At 46.9% G+C, this 12,625-nt stretch overlaps 1 protein-coding gene across 2 annotated transcripts in view; it reads left to right on the top strand.

Annotated features, from left to right (window-relative positions):
- Window positions 1-12,625, top strand: part of TSHZ2 (teashirt zinc finger homeobox 2) — a 494,051-nt gene that overhangs the window by 165,028 nt on the left and 316,398 nt on the right. The gene's annotated exons all lie outside the window — the stretch shown is intronic.

Here is a 12,625-nt window from a genome sequence, read left to right as displayed (position 1 = left end):
TGTCCCAACCCTCTACCAAGATCCTTCAACAAGAACTTCCTTCTCACTTTTATTAATATCAAACACTTTACAGTTTTTCCAACACGTTAAGGCTTTCACATTTGTGTACTTCCTCGTCTCACCCCTCAAAATACCAACCCCTTTATCTAGGTTGTGTTTCTCTACCTGGTGGACTTCTATGCAACCTTCAAAACCCAGTTCACATGTGCAGACCCTGTGAGCTCTTGTCCAGTTCCTCAGGCAGAATTCACCAGGCCTGCGTTCCTGCAATCTGCAGTAGCTTTTCGCTCACCGTACTCCGGCTCTCAGAGTATCTTTCTCCACCCCCAGAACTAATGAATCTCACAAGGCTGTGTCAAGCTCTGTGTCTCCCTTGGGCACTGGCTGGCATAGTGCATAGAAAAGGGCTCATCTGTTTACTTCCCAAATGAAGAAATGGCTGGGTGAATCAAGGCAGACTCTTTCTGCAACGGGAGGGTGTCTGTCGGAGAGTGAGGTCTCACACACAACTCATCTGCCAGAAGAAAGGAAGCTCAACATGCCATCCTCCCTGCTCAGTGGGTCTCAGGAAGTTGTTCTGATGGTGTTTCTCGAGCTGCTTAGCTGCAACTGCCTTTTCTTCTTTAATTTACTCTGAAACGTTTACCCTTCACCAATGGGGACGCAGTAGCACAGGTTCTGCGTGTAGCACTCATTAGACATATTATAACGGCTCACTCTCCATGTTTCCCCCTCCCGAACTCCTGGCTTCACCAGAGCAGAAACTGAGTCTGTTTTGCTCGGTGCAGCACCCACCTCTTGGACACGGCCTGGCACATAGCAGTCCTTGGTGGTTCTTGAATACGTGGCATCTGAATACTCCATGGATTGGGTTGTCAGACTGTCTCAGTTTTTCTTTGCAGACAGGGACTGTGCTTGGTGGGGTGAGAAAAGCAGACTGCCCGCTTCTGGGGGAGGCGCCTTCAGAGCAAGGGCTTGTTTTGGTCAAGTTTCACCACGCTGCCGGCCCTCCCCAACAGTGGCACTGTGTGCTTTCCCGGAATACTTTGCTTCATTCTCTGAATTCCCATTGTCCTTTCCACGCAAATCAATCTACTTCTGTGTACCTGGCCAGCAAGTACATAGTGATCAAAAATGCAACCTTTAGTGTCAGATAAAGGGCTTAGCAAGAGTGGCTAGCACATGGCCAGGCTTCAAAAGCATTATTACAATTTACAATAATTTATCATTATGTTGGAGAAGGCAATGGCACCCCACTCTAGTACTCTTGCCTGGAAAATCCCATGGACGGAGGACCCTGGTGGGCTGCAGTCCATGGGGTTGCTAAGAGTCGGACACAACTGAGCGACTTCCCTTTCACTTTTCACTTTCATGCATTGGAGAAGGAAATGGCAACCCACTCCAGTGTTCTTGCCTGGAGAATCCGAGGGATGGGAGAGCCTGGTGGGCTGCCCGCACAGAGTCGGACACGACTGAAGCGACTTAGCAGCAGCAGCAGCAGCAGGATTATGTTTACATTCCTAATGATAACACATGTCATGTGCGAAACTTGGTCCTCTCTTTTTTGGTTCCTTTGATAACTTTAGGTCCAGTCCTTAATCCATTTGGCTGTTTTCTTGGGATCCACACTAGACATTACCTATTGTCTATAGCTGCCTTCAGAAGCTTTTTTGCATGTTTTTCAGCATTTAAACATTTTGGGAAAAAGACAAAATTTATCCACTCCCATCCTCTTCATTTTTACTCAAGCATTTCCTTTTTCTCTGGCCGTATTCTGACCTAGCTGGATCTCAGAGTTGCTAGTTAGTCCTTCATTCACTTATTCATTCATTCATAGCGTAAATATTTATGAAGTACCTACTCTGCTATTCCAGGTACTGTTCTAAGCTCTGCGAGTACAACATTGAAGAAAACAGAAACAGCTCTTGACTTCATAAATAAATAATTCAAGTGAGGAGACAGACAAAAATAAGAAAACAGGAAATATATATGTACATATATATTATGTGTAACATCAGTATGTTCTAATAGTACATTATACCATAGTGTATTAATATAATATGACACACTGTAATACGAGTGTTATGAAGGAAACCACACGCAAAGAGTGGCTTTGACCTCAATCGCACAGTGAGTGGCTCACCGGTTTAATTCCACATGCTGACCACTCCGCAGCAACATACCACTGTCTTACCTCATGACGCATGCTAGCTCCCCGTTGACCTTTGTGGGTTTCTAGTCTAATCAACTCACCTGACCTACAGGTGGTAGCTCTTATTTCTGCATCTCTGTGGGTATAGAGAGACCCACAGGGGCAGAGCTTGCTAGGAAGACTCCTGGAAGAGGGTGAGCTGGGGGAAGGTGTGGACCACCTAGACCTCCGTCTCTCCCCAACCCGTCTTTTGCCACATCCTTCAGTGATGAACCTTTATCTCTGCCCGTCAAAGGCATGTTTCAGCCAAAGAGAAGTTTCCAGAGGTTGCCCATTGCACAGCACCCTACCTGAAATCCACGGTATGGGTTTATTTGCTGTATGCGCATGTTTGGGGCCATTTGAAGTTACCCATCATGGGGTTCTGGGTACCGTAGGTCAGCCAGCCATGCGGCGCCTCCAGGGTCCCCAAGATCCAGGGCCCTGCAGGTCCCGAGCAGAAAGCAGAACAAGCTGCCAGAAGCCACCGGCCAGCGCCCCACCTCCCCAGAGTCCTCTGATGCCGCAACGCCCATTTCCCCGGCGAAGGCTGGGAGCCCAAGACGTCATTAGTGTCCTTCCATCACTTCCTCATTAGTTCTTAGACAGTGTTTTAATGACAGCTTGAGAGGCTCGCATCCTGGCCGCCTTCTATTTATGATCCCCACCGTGTTAATGTGCACTTAATGAGAAATTCTTGTCTTGCTTGTAAATCCTGTAGCCGGCATTCAATTTATTGACAGATGTTTGCTTGGATCTCTTTAAAATTACTTCATAAATCTTCCAGGATAAAAGGCCTCAAGTTCGGTTATTAAGACGGGGCCTTGTTGACAGTTTCATATTTAACTGTTTAGGACTGGGCTGTCAGGACGGTAGTGGGGTGCACGGCTGAGGGGCGCCATTTGCCGAGTTTTCCGCACCGATCAGGGCCCTCCCTGCTGAAGTGTGTCTACTGTCCCTAGTAATCCCTTCAGTTAACTTCTAGGTGACCTCGCCGAGCTTCGCACTTATTCATTTAGCGTATCAGCGTGTCAGGGTGATGAAATGTTTCTGCTGATAGGAGCTAAGGGCTCGCAAGCCACGGGGCCTCCATCTCCAGGAAAGAGTGTTGACGGGAGCTGAACGCTGAGGTGGCACTTCCCACGGCCGCCGCTGGGCACCGGCTGGAAACCTGGGCGCTGCGCCTCCATCTCTGGAGTGGATGTGGTGGGAAGGGGGTGTGGTGGGCAGGGGGTCTGCTCGCAAGTTTTAAGACCGTGCTCGTCTTTTGTAGCGGTGGACTTCTCGGTGCCACCCCTGTACTAGGCCTTTAATTGTTTATTTCCTGTTGTCAGTGACTAAAAACTCACCTTCAGAGTTTTTAGTCTGAAGAAACAAACAAAAAAAAAAAGTGGAAAACAGTCAACTGGCTCATGTGATGAAACTGTACAGGCGCAGCGGCCCTCGGGCCTGGTTTGGTCCACAGAGTGAAATAAACTCTGGTCCACTCTCTTTGAAATGTTTGCCTCCGTCTGTCTTAGCTCCGCCCTCAGAATCCCTGTGGTGGCCCCAGAAACCCCTCAGAGCGTCCAGATTCGTGACCAGCAGAAAAGGACACCTCCCGCTTCCCTTCCACAGGACCACAGGAAAGAAAGTCTTCTTACACCTCAGCGCTCCTGATCGGGTCACATGGTGACTCTTTAACCAATCGCTGGGGTCAGAGAGAAGCTAGTTTTTGACTGGCTAGTTCTGAGTCACATGATGAGCCCCACCTAAAGCACTGGAATTAAGACTAAGGAGTGGGATCCTCTGGGATTCTCAGATGGCTCAGTGGTAAGAATCCACCCGCCAATGCAGGAGACGCACGTTTCAACCCCTGGGTTGGAAAGATCCCCTGGGGGTGGAAATGACAATCCACTCCGGTATTCTTGCCTGGAATATCCCATGGATGGAGAAGCCCGGCAGGTACAGTCTGTGAGGTGGCAAAGAGTCGGACACAGCTGAGCACGCACACACGGTGGGCTATTCCAGAGTCAGTGTGGGGTCTTGTTACCCCAGGAAGGAGACACAGCGAGGCAGCACTGAAACAATTGTTCAGATGTCTCCATCACATTCAAAACAACAGCCGCCTCGTCTGTTTCTTTCATTTCCTTCTGAAGAGTTGTTCTACCTTGACAGTCTCTGTTCTAAAACAGTCATGGTCGTGACCTACCCCATTGGAGAATATTTTCAAAAGAGTAAAATTCAGAAAACCCTAGCGAGGCCACGCCTAGGATTGAGAAGTTCCCCAAGCCCATCCGCAAGCTCATAGCAGTAACAGGACGCAAAGAGAATTGTTCCACGCAATCCTATCACAGATCAGCCCGTTTGCATGTAAAATGATAATGAGCCTTTAGACCAAAAATAGAGTGTTTTTTGCTTACTTGCTGGTGTCTTGTCACTTTGCATCACTTGAACTGTGTCAGATCGCATTGGGTAACTTGCTTCCATCCAGCGCTGACATGACCCACGACTTTGCAACGTTTAAGACAAGTGTTTGGGGTTTTTTCTCCCCAGTCCAATTTTTTGCACAAGTGCTTTTTACCAGATGAGGCATATGTGAATATGATTAGAATTGAAAACACATCTACCATTTAAGCCAGAATTTATCAGGGGGCCTGTGGGAAGGAAGACACGTGACACATTTACTCACGGCCCTGACAGGCCTCAATGAGGGGCCGATTCCTCACCCAGAGTCTTCCAGAGAGTCACAGTTTCCTATGCAGAAACTTCTGAAAAGCTCAGGGAATCATTTATAGCTGACAGCTGGATGGCAGGTCTTAATATTCTATGGGACCAACTGCCCAGAGCCCTGGCACACGTAGTCTTCACTGAGATAATTATGCTAATCTTGGCTTAGTGTTGCCCTGTAGTAGCAACAGCCAGCACTTGTATGGTGTTTGCTGCGTGCCGTTTGCTGCTCTAGTTCATGACTGTATATATTTTCATTCCTTTAATCTTCAGTGGCCCTGCATGCTATTATTATTCCCTGTTGTAACAGGGAGGAAACTGAGGCAGAGAGATGTTAAGTAACGTGCCTAATGACTCATAATTCATGGAGCTGAGACACTCACACAGTTTGGCTGTTCATCTGCGCGCCAAATATAATGGTTCTAATGCCCATATCATGAGGTTATACAGATAAACACATTGATTCAAGATCTATGGTACTAAATGGTATTAAATGTATAAGAGATAAGTTAAATGTTACATGTATAAGTTTTATAGTATTATATATTATATTTATTGTATATTATTGATGATCATTTATCATATGTTACATATATGATATCATAATTATTATAAAATTTTCTCCTTAAAGTATTGAGTCAAGATACCATAATTCAGACAGGTCACAATGGTTTTAAAAGAAGATTAAAAAAATAGCAAAATTAAATATTATTAAAACAATAAAATTAAATTAGAAATGTAATTTCACAGAGAAGTATGCAACTAAAATCAAAGCAAAAATTCAGGCCTGAGCATCCTGATAGATAAAGCCTAGAGGGGTTAAGTGCAGAGTGATAATATTTGTGCCAGCGGCTCAGCTGGTAAAGAACCCACTTGCCCAGGTAGGGACCACAGGTTCGATCCCTGGGTTGGGAAGATCCCCTGGAGGAGGAAATGGCTGCCCACTCCAGTATCCTTGCCTGGAGAATCCATGGACAGAGGAGCCTGGTGGGCTACAGTCCATGGGGTTGCACAGAGTCAGACACGACTGAGGGTGCACACCCACCCACCCACACACATGTCCAAGTTTCATGCTTGGGTCTCAAGACAAGTCCCATAGGGATTTCTCTCGTGGTTCCTCAGAGCAGGACATGGTGCAAGCAGTTAGCTATGAGCAGCTTCACTTTTCCTTGAAGGAAATGAGAGGGGGACCATGGCCCTGTAGAAACTCCATGTATTGGTGTGAAAACAGCAGAGCGATTCTATTCCTGGGCGAGGCATTCAGTGCCTCTGCGTTTGTTCTCTTCTCTGGACAAATGGGCTGTCTTGTTTGTGTTCCTCCAGAAGAAGACCTGGAGACAAGAATTTGAGTGCAAATACATTATTTGGCTGTTGTTCCTAGGAGCCAGCAGAGGGGCGTGGAGGAGGGAGACGGGGGGGGGGGGGGTGGGGGGGTGGGGAAGATGGGCGCTCCTGAGGCCTGAGTGAGCAACAGTGCACGCCCTGGACGCCCGGAGCCTGATGCTGCCAGGGGCCAGCATACAGTGTGCATTTCAGGGTTGTCCCAGGTGAGCATGACGGTGCTGGGAGAGTTCTCCACCAAATCCCCGTCTCCTGTGGCCTCGGGGCTTCTGCCTCGGGCATTCCTCTCCAGCATCTCCAGCCTGTTCTATGTGCAAGCCGGAAATGCCCTCAGAGCTGGACAACCGCCTCAGTCCGAGAAGCATAGGCTTTCGGAAGAGTCATGCTTGGTGGGGAGAGGACTTTGCCTAAGAAATACGGACTGTGTGTTCAGCCACTCAGTCATGTCTGATTCTTTGTGGTGGACTCTCTCTGACTCAAGAACCCGTCAGGCTCCTCTGTCCATGGGGTTATCCAGGCGAGAATACTGGAGTGGGTTGCCATTTCCTTCTCCAGGGGATCTTTCCGACCTGGGGATTGAACCCACATCTCCTGCAATGGCAGGTGGGTTCTTTACCACTAGCACCATCTGGGAAGCCCCAGGGATGTGGACAGGGCACCATCAGAGTCTAACGTGGGTGACAATGACCCCACCCCCTAGCACTGTTTTAATGCTTGAGTGAGATCATGCATGCCTATAAAGCACCTGGAGTGCTGTCTAGCTTAAGCGAAGTCTTCAAAGTGGGGGAAGAGCATATTGCTCACAAAACTACAAAGACTAGGAGGAGATCTTGAAGCTTCAGGAAAGGGTGGATCCAGGTGCTCAAGCGTGTTGGGCTGGGCAGGTGAACAAGTGTGAGCGGTGTGTGTGGTGTGGTGAACAGGAAGACTAGCCTATGTAAAGGGGTCAGAGTTTGAGCCCTGCCGGATTGCAAAGACCATGTCATCTCTGCGGTCCGTTTCCAAGATAGCCTGATAAACAGATCCATTCCGAGACACTCAAAACAAGGTCAAATAGTCAGTGACTGCATTGAGGGCGTGGGGGGAGTGGAGTCGCGGGTGTGGAGTCAGGGTGGGGCGGGGGAGTGGAGTCGGGGGGTGGGGCGCGATGAGTCCGCAGAGTTTGCATCATGCAGCTCAATCCGCCAGTTGTGTGATGGACGGTTTCATTTCTCCGCGGGCTGTTTTGGCATTGTGTAGACACAGCCTAAATTGGTGCCCGCACCGCCCACTAATCACGCTCCGAGAGAGGGAGCGTGGAGTTATTGAAATCCCCAAGCAGCACTTTGGCGCACACGCTCTCTAACGCTATCAAGAGATGAAGGAGCCCTTTGAAATGAGCTTTCGAGAGTGAGTAATGACCTTCAGGACGTGGCGCAAGGATTGTCTTTTGAAACTGGTGTATCTTGATGGATGATTGAAAAGCTGCTGTCTTTGGTATAGTTTTTGCGGTTTTATATTTGGGGATGTGTAATAAATAAATGTGTAATTGCCCTCAACATGATGCAAGACCAGGAGGTGAGCCTGAGACAGAAAAGGCCTGTAACGGCATAAAATTTTATTAGGACCCCACTGATAGGCAAGGCAGTGTTGTGTGAACAGAGAAGGTCTGTCTCGGGTTGACCAAGATAGAATCCAGGGGATGAACACGCGGCTGCCGACTGGCTTGCAGGGAGGCGGGGAGGCAGGGAGGCTGGGAGAGGAGCGGTGCTCTCATGATTGCGTCCTTACCCAAGTAGTTTCAGTGTCCCTATCGGTAACAGTAATGCCAACCAGAATCCTCTACCTTGTAATTCTGCAGGTTAAATAGTACTTACCAAGCATTTGTGCTGTTTTTCTAATTAATGGAAAAGGCTACATTTTGCAGTGGCCTCTAATTCTTCTTAATGCTTTGAGATCTTTTCTTTTTCCATTTGTGTGTGAAGATGAGTTTTTGTGCCCAGTGTGTTAATCATATAGTTTTTGTTTTTATTCTTTTTGATCACAGTTTAGCTTTGTGTGTGTCTGTGTGTGTGTGTGTACACATGCACACACACACACACACACACACACACACATATATATATACACGTTCAGTTGCTCCATTGTGTCCAACTCTTTGTGACCCCATTGACTGTAGGTGGCCAGGCTCCTCTGTCCATGGGATTTTCCAGGCAAGAATACTGGAGTCGGCTGCCATTTCCTTCTCCAGGGAGTTCTCCCAACCCAGAGATGGAACCTGTGTCTCCTGCGTTGGCAGGTGGGTTCTTTACCACTGTGCCCCCTGGGAAGCCCAATGTATATATGTGTGTGTATATATATGTCTTCCATTGTAATTCCCATTATTGGCTTTCTACATGGATAAATATGTCTGCATCTTCCAAATTAACTTTGATCTCTATTGGCAACGATTGATGGGTGAAAGCCTTAGACGTTATATATGGTGTCTAGAAATTGGGCTCAACTTCCTCTTCATCCCATGTTTTGTTGGGTAGGTCAAAGAATGTTTTTAATATGGCTCAATAAACTCTACTAGAATTTAGAAGATCTGTACCTTAGCATTTGTCCCATTATCATCTGTAAGGAAGGCATAGACACAATAGGTAATTTTAACCCTACCTTCTTCAGTCGAATTTAGAACCTTAAATGTTCACAAAGGTTTAATAATATTGTTGAATAAATGATAGTTTATTAATTACCAAAATTTTAATTATATAATTTCTGAATATCATTGGAAAACAGATGTTTGATTGTTGGTTATCATCTCCACTGTCTTCATATTTTAATATGACTTACCTGCAACTAGGATTTCTCTTTTTTTCAAACCTGCTGTGGTTTTCCAATATCCAGTTCAGTCACATCTGTGCACAGGGCCTGCACAAAAGACGCAGTGGCTCAGCAAGATTGTACTTTCGTTATGTAGCTTGAATAGAGGCGTTTGCACAAACCTGGTAAATACAAATGTCCCTTTTGGCAACCCCCTAAATTCCTATAGCTTTTGCATTATGTGTTACAGCATTTAGTATTTAATTACCTACCAACTTCAGTTCTTCCCCATAAATCTCATGAGTCTTATTTTTCTTTGGAGTTTTGATTTCAAACTTCTATAACAGTGGTTCTCAACAGGGGGACTTTCGTTTCCCAAGAGACATTTGGTGTTGTCTGGGGCATTTTTTATTGTCACAACTAAGCAAGAGGCCAGGGAGGGGTGGGCTGGGGGGTGGATAACGATAGCGTCTAGTAGGGGGAGTCCAGGGATGCTAGCAAGCACCCTGCACAGGACAGCCCCACAGCAGAGAAGTACCCGACCTCACGTCACGGCGCTGAGGTTGAGAAATCTTGCACAGAAAGAATTCAGACATCTCTCTCTTAGCTTCCTGTCTTGGGTTGGGTACAGACCTGACACCCAGTAGGTGTTCAGATTCAACTTGGTGAGAGTCTGAGTTTGCCTTTTAAATCCGAGCTGCAAGTGGACCAAAGCGCAGAGGTTTTCAATAGAGGGAAAAGAAAAGGTCTTTGCATTCAGTATGTATGGATCATGGAGGTGGGGGAGGGGAGGAGTGTGATACAAAATAGGAAAAAATACAGATAAAGCAGAAGAAGCCACCTCCTGCTCTTTCCTGTGATTGCCATCAACATAAAAAAGCAAGGTTGTTAATCTTCAGGGGACAATCTGTGTATGGAGGGAGTCCCTTGGGGGCACTGAGAATTTTATTGCTTTTCGTTGGGGGCAGCGTCAAACGGGGTAATTTAGGCTTGACAAACAAATCTTGACTCACTTTTTTCCGTGGCTCCAGAAGGAAAATAGAATTCTCACAGAGCAGGGGCCAACCCCTTCTTCCATAAATCACCAGCTGTAGGTGAAAATTTGGCTAATACCCAGGGCACCGCAAAGAAATAACCGGTGGCAGAGCTAACTGCAGCTCTCCTGCATGCCAGCTTCTTCACAGATACGTGTTTCTCCTTCTTGCTTTGATCTCATTCTTTTTTTTTTTCCTCCTAAACTAAAACTTTTTCAGTCTCTCTTTCAGACTGTCTCTCAGGCGAGGCCTTTGGAGCAGGACCCCGACAATGTCCCGGTCAGCTCTTTCGGGTTTTTTTTTTTAAGTTGATTTCCTGTTCTGGTGAGCCATACATCACTGCCGTCCCCCGTCTGTGCTCCCTGTCTGTGACAGAATGAGAGGTGTCATTTATCACCGGGGCTTGCGGAAGCTGTGGGAAGAGGGATTGAAATTTTTTCTGGAAGGCCTCTCTGTGTCTAGCGGCTGCCAGATCATTAAAAAGGGGGCTTTCCAAAGAACCTTGTGTGCGATGTGATTGCACTTACTGTCAAGAAGAGGCTGAAAGACAGAGGAAACATCAAAAGGGAGCAGGAGAAAGAGGGCGAGGAGAGGGAGAGATTTCTGCCAGGGGCGTTTCAGACTCTGGAGCTGTGCAGGCGAGGTCCCGCCCGGGTTCCGTTTTCGTGTGTGCACGCTAAGCGAGTCCTCCAGAGACTTCCCCGCGGCTCCCGGTGCCGTGAGGAAGCTGAAACAGGAAACCTCTTTCGCAGTACTTCTCCGCATCGCGTGTTATGTAGGGCACAGAGACAGACTGTGTGCTGTGTGGGGTGCAGCTCGCAGCAGAAGTGTTGGAGCGCTGAGGCAGGAAAAACCTGTGTGAACAAAAGCAGAGGATCCCAGTAAATCTCTGGGCCAAAGTGAGACCTACTGGTGGGTTCCTTCTCCGAAGACACGTTTATGGCATCCTGTTGGCATAAGCACACTCGGAAAATGCCCAAGAATATCTTCTTCCAGCTTCGCTCCTTTTGGCGTGAAGTTTGCCACCAAATGGATCTCCAAGGGCGGGAGGATAGACTCTCCTTATCTGGTTGTTTTTTTTCCCAAGAGGAGTGTCCCCCTTCTACTCCCTGTGCTACCCAAGTATTCGAAACAAGCCGACACTCACGTAGTCCTGTCTCTGTGTCGGACTCGATGCTGTGTGTACACACTCACTCGACTCCTCAGGGCTGTCCTATGGGAAGGGTGCTTCTGTTCTGGAGGTGGTGCTGTTGAAGCCCAGAGAATTTAAGTAACTTGCCCACGGTTGCCCGTTGCTGGGTGGAGCTGGGATTCTGAGCTGGGTGGTTTGGTTCCTGAGCCTGTGTGCTCTTTGCCTCTGGTTGGGAGTGTGAAGGATGAACATGGTGAGGAAGCCCTGTGATTTTTGAAGCTTCTGGCTTGCAAATGTAATCATGTTAATTTAGGAAATTAACAACTTAATGATGACCCAAATCAAAGGTCAGTGATTTACGACCAGGGGGTCAAATCCAGCCCACAGATTGCTTTGTACAGCCAGTGAGTGCAGAATAATTTTTACATATTTTAAATAGTTGAAAAAATTTTACGGAAACTAGTTTCCTTGTTTGTTACGTAAGTTCCTGCACCATAGCCTCGATTTTGCCTCTTGTGCTACAGACTCAAAAAGATTTACTGCTGGCTTTCTACAGGAAAAAATTGCTGACCTCTGACCTGAGTTAGAATCAACTACAGAAATTTTTAAAAAAGAAGAAAAACGTGGGGGAAAAAAAAGAACCAAAAAGAGAGAGGGGGGGAGATAGGGAGGGGAGGAAGGAAAGAAGAAAAAAAAGGAGGAGGAAAAGAAAATTTGAACAGAAAAGAGGGGAAAAGATCTCCATTAAAAGCGTTTAGAAGAATGAGGATGCTCATCTGTGGAGTCCTGAGGCCAGCAGAGACACTAGAATCAGACTTATGCACACTCGTGTGGAAGGCTAGCCTTTCAACGTAAGTTTTCCTTGACTGATTTTCCACAAAGCCTGCTGCTGGGAGAGACAAATTAGCTATTAGGTAATCTAGTTAATTGACAAGTGACTTAACTAATTACCCTAACATGCTTATTAAACGTTACCTTTCCCATTCTCAACACATTGTTAGCGCATTAATTTATTTAAGGCCTTATCATATCACTCCCCCTTGACAGCATGTTCCTATTAAAGCAGAGGAAGCATGGGGTGTGCTTTTTCTATCATTATTTCTCTCTACTGTGGTTGGAGTCGAAAGAGAGAATCAGGAGCTGGTGTGTGAGGAGCCCACCCCCATCAGCGACGATGGCCAATTATACTGGCACAGGGCCACTCAGATGGATCAGGAACGGGCTGGATAAAGAGATAATGTGTGCTACCAAGCCTCACGGAAGCTGAGGGGAACCTAATTTGACTTTTGACTGCAGCCTTTCATAGCTGGGAGGGCTGGCATCTTTATTTACACCCATTCACAAACCCCCTTGTCCTTGAAGCAGATGCATTTTGAAATTCATAATTTCTCAGATCTTAGAAAGAATGTAGTACATTTACCAGATCTCAGGTAA

Source organism: Bos indicus x Bos taurus, chromosome 13, assembly GCF_003369695.1.
Source record: "Bos indicus x Bos taurus breed Angus x Brahman F1 hybrid chromosome 13, Bos_hybrid_MaternalHap_v2.0, whole genome shotgun sequence".
In the NCBI taxonomy this organism is placed as follows: domain Eukaryota; kingdom Metazoa; phylum Chordata; class Mammalia; order Artiodactyla; family Bovidae; genus Bos; species Bos indicus x Bos taurus.
The sequence above is the reverse complement of the archived record's forward strand: the minus strand, read 5'-3'. Positions and strand labels throughout refer to the sequence as shown.